This window comes from Thermobia domestica, chromosome 18 (assembly GCF_964235325.1).
Source record: "Thermobia domestica chromosome 18, izTheDome1.hap1.1, whole genome shotgun sequence".
NCBI classification, from domain to species: Eukaryota; Metazoa; Arthropoda; class Insecta; order Zygentoma; family Lepismatidae; genus Thermobia; species Thermobia domestica.
The window spans coordinates 40,936,926-40,941,271 of NC_137471.1; the positions used below are offsets into that span (position 1 = coordinate 40,936,926).

At 39.1% G+C, this 4,346-nt stretch overlaps 1 non-coding gene across 1 annotated transcript; it reads left to right on the forward strand.

The window, feature by feature from the left end:
* Positions 1-4,274: 4,274 nt before the first annotated feature.
* TRNAR-CCG (transfer RNA arginine (anticodon CCG)) lies at positions 4,275-4,346 on the forward strand. The gene has a single exon. It is a non-coding gene; the product is annotated as a tRNA-Arg (tRNA).

The window sequence follows — 4,346 nt, forward strand, 5'->3', positions numbered from 1 at the left end:
ATTTACTCATTTCCAACGCTTTTTTCTTTCTTCGTGCTCATTCGGTGCCCTCTTCATATCAGCGCTCGGAACGACGGCCTCTCCCTCCCCCTAGCTACGGCACTGCTGCGAAAGTCTGTATCAACGACCCAGGGGCGGATCCAGGACCGACTTCTGGGGGACGGTGGGTTGTCATAATGCTACTTTTAAGGGCTCCAAACTCTGGAATGGATTGTATTTATATATATAAAACAATAAAGTTTCCTCTTCTGAGGGGGGGCGATCGCCCCCCTGGATCCGCCCCTGTAACGACCGTTATTGCTTTATGATTCCCTTCCGCGAACTAGTGTACAGATAAGCAGACCGCCACTGATTTGAGAAATAATTAAATTGGATTTGATTTTAGCATTCTGTTCAGCAGCGAGACTATATGAAACATGTACACTCATGTCCTAAATGATTGTCACCAATCTATAACTGTCTTCTTGTAAGAATATAATTTGATAATGATTTTGCAAGGTACTTTCAATGTTGATACTATGTGTATAATCAGGAAATGTATATTTGTGGTAAATTTCATAGGAAAAGAATTATAAACACGAAAATTAGAATGAGTAAAACAAAATGTTGCTAAGTGGACAAGAAAGTTTTACTTTCGTTTTATTGTTCTTATTTGCTGCTCTTTTGACATGAAATTTGCCACATACATGTCTTTGCCGATTATACACGTACTAACATTATAAGAAATACCGGGCGAATTCGTTATCAAATTATATTCCTACAACAACATATTTATAGACATGCGACAATAATTTTGGACATGAGTGTACCTACAGCTGAACATGGAATCCGAACTACATGAGCTCCCGCTGGAAATCGAACCCAGGTTCCCCACGCCGCAGGCGCGTATGCTATCCACATAGGCACAATGGAGCTTCGTTTGATAAATGAAAAGTAGGCCTCGATCGTAAAAAGATTGGACACACCTATTATGGAGAGAGCGGATACTACAGTAAAAAGTATGGAGTAGGCTATTATACTACGGAGTAGCTATCGGATTTAGAAAACAGTAGTTTCCTATGTGCTGGTGTTTCAAACGAAAATCCATTCTTTAGCTCCCTGCGTAAACATATGGGTTCTTATATTTATACTCCAGGTGTGTGTGTGGAAGGGGGGGTTGCGGGTAGAGGTACTTCATATCTCGGCAACTAGTGGTCGGCTCTAAACTGAATTTAATGGACAAGTAGTTCATAGTCTAAGACAGGGTTTCTCAACCTGGTGGCCGCAACCCCTAGGGCAATCGTCAGAGGGTTTTATAGGGGTCGCGAAGATAAATCGAAGACATAAAAATGATTACAATCTAATACCGGAAAGTATTTTTAAGTATAAACATATTTTGATTTTTTTTCTGATAGGCACATTTTTATTTTTATGACTAAAGAACAACAACAAAAAAATAATAGGTCTACAAAACATTTTCAACAGGTGCAATGTTGTTTAAGAATCAGTTTAAATGACAGAGGTATAATATGAAACTAATGAGAACTGCATATTGAAATACCAGGAAAATACAAATGCAACAAAACCTGCGTGTTCAAATACAAAGGAGATACCTGAGCATGGTGTGATTTCACTAGTGCGGCAATGTCCGGTTCAACCTTCGAGATGCACATTATCAAGTCAGTTTCAAGTGATAAGCGATTTCTTGTATTTGCTATAATGCTTACCGTAGAAGAAAAACCACTTTCGCACAGGTGCGATGTAGCAAATGGAATTATTACTTTTAAAGCAGCAGATACCAGACCAGGATATTCTTCTCTCCTCTTTAGACAGAACTTGTCCAAGTCTTCGTTACAGAAAACCAGTTGCAACGACTTGTCGCACGATAATTCTATTAGTTGGTCAAGAAGTTGTGGGCTTAGATCAGCTACTTTGATTGCTTCTTCAATGAAGAAGTTTAATATCAATCTTGAACCAGCACTTTCACCGTAGGGAATATACAGTGAATCAAAAAAGTATTCATACACGCAAATTTTTTGACGTAGGATTATATATAAAGGTTAAGTAAAAACAATGTTACAATCATCTAAAAATATACATAACTTACTATGTTTCTTCGTAAAAAAAAATATCAAAAGAAGAAATCTTTAGATGACAAAAGTAAATAAATGTTCTTTCTCAACTCAAAAAAGTATTCATACAGCAACACGAACTACAAATCTCGACAAGTTCTAACAAACTGTATGAGAAAATCAAGATTTTAATACTTTGTGTGCATACCTTTAACACTAATTATTGACTCGAGACGCCTTGGCATGGACCGAACGAGCGTTTTGGTCATTTCTGGGGAACTCTTAGACCACTCATCCGAAAGTATCTTTTGTAGTGCTACCTTTGTCGAAGGACGGCGTTTCTGTACTTTTTTGCCCAGATAATTCCACAAATGCTCGATAGGATTCACATCTGGGCTTTGTGGAGGAGTCAGAAGCCGTCGTGGAGCATTATACAGTAACCACTCCCTAGTTTTCAAAGCAGTGTGCTTAGGGTCATTGTCCTGTTGGAAAACAAAGACCCTGTCAAGACCCAACTTCTGCACACTGCTTGACAAGTTATGGCGCAACACACTAATATACTTATTAGCATCCATGACACCTTCAATAAAAACTAAATTTCCCACTCCAGAAGATGCCATGCATCCCCAAACTATCACACTCCCTCCTCCGTGTTTTATTGTAGGAATAATATGTTGCGATTGCAATTCAGTGTTTGGCTTTCGCCACACCCATCTTTTGCCATCTGATCCGAATATATTAAACTTTGATTCATCGGAAAATACAACAGTATCCCAAAATTCGTTAGGCTTAGTATGGTATTCGTTGGCAAATTTTAAGCGCTTTTGTCGGTTTAGTTCTGAGATGTATGTTTTTTTTCTGGCTGTCCTAGCATGAAAATTGGCACTATGTAGCACATTTCGTATAGTTTGAGGATTCACAGTGCAAGTAGACGTTGACGCGATTTCTTCAGCCAAAGACACAGCACTTCTGAAGGGGTCTTTACGTGCTAAATTGACTATTTTCCGTTGGTCGCGGCGTGTAAGCACTTTTGGGCGTCCTGACCTTCGTCTATTTTCTATTGTTCCAGTTTCTTTATACTTCTTTATGATGGAACTAACAGTACCAAAACTAATTCAGAGAGTCTGCAATTTCACGATAACTCCTACCTTCTTTATAAAGAGAAACTACCCCATCACGTTGCGTTAAGGAAAGTTCACTCTTCTTGCGCCCCATGTTGACCACTAGCACTCACAATGAGAACAGGCTAACAGACATGCAATGAATTGCAGGTAACAGACAATGCAGGTACAGTACGACAGCTCGAGTTAGACACTACAAGTGTTCAAGGCACAGAACAGGATACCTGTCTTGCTGTGTGAATACTTTTTTGAGTCTCATAATTACGTGATTCACATTGTGTTTGTCTCCTTATAGTCTTGGTGGATTTTCAACTCATGCAACTGTTAGTGCTATTCCGTATCTTTGTTTCAATATAAGTTTTATTTTCCTGCTCTCACATATAATTCACCTTCGACTAATTTTTTGGGTGTATGAATACTTTTTTGAGTCACTGTATTACTTTTATCGTATCTACTATATACAAGAAATGGATTCTACTATTATAGAGAAATATCGTGAGATTTCCGCAATAGGTGTATTAAAAATCACACACAAGCTTATTACAAATCAGAAATTATAAGGTGGTCGCTGACAAGAGGATGTGATAAAATGGGGATTGTGTTAGAAATGAGGTTGAGAACCACTGGTTTAAGGAATAAAAGTCGCTATCTGGTGGGTGAGGTCGGTCAGAGACAGCCTTGGCTTGGTTTGTTTGTAGCACTTTTATTTCTCAGTTCACTGGATTTTAACCAAGGTAATAAGTAATCCATCATCTAAGGAATAAGGATCTCTACATTTGGTGGGCATGCTCGACCAGGCAATAGTTCAATTCAGCAACATAGGGTGTGTTCCACAGGGTTGCATGTCGGGAGCTTCTGAGTTCGATTCCACGACTGTCTCTCGCTTTTTCATAACAGAAATTAAACATCATTTTATAACAGAAGTTAAAGGTAGTTTCAAAAATGAGATGTTAAATTAATAGTTAGTCTGTCCATTCACCTCCCACCTCAATCCTTCTCCTAGCGTCCTTGAAATGTAGTTTTATTAACCTAACAGGATTAAAATGGCCGTGTCTATCGAATCTGGATGTCTGTTATGTGTGTTAACCATATAGCCATTAGGGGCGCGGTGGCTTAGTGGTAGAGCGTTCACCTCCGATGCTTGGGGTCCCTGGTTCGATCCCAGGTCGCGCCG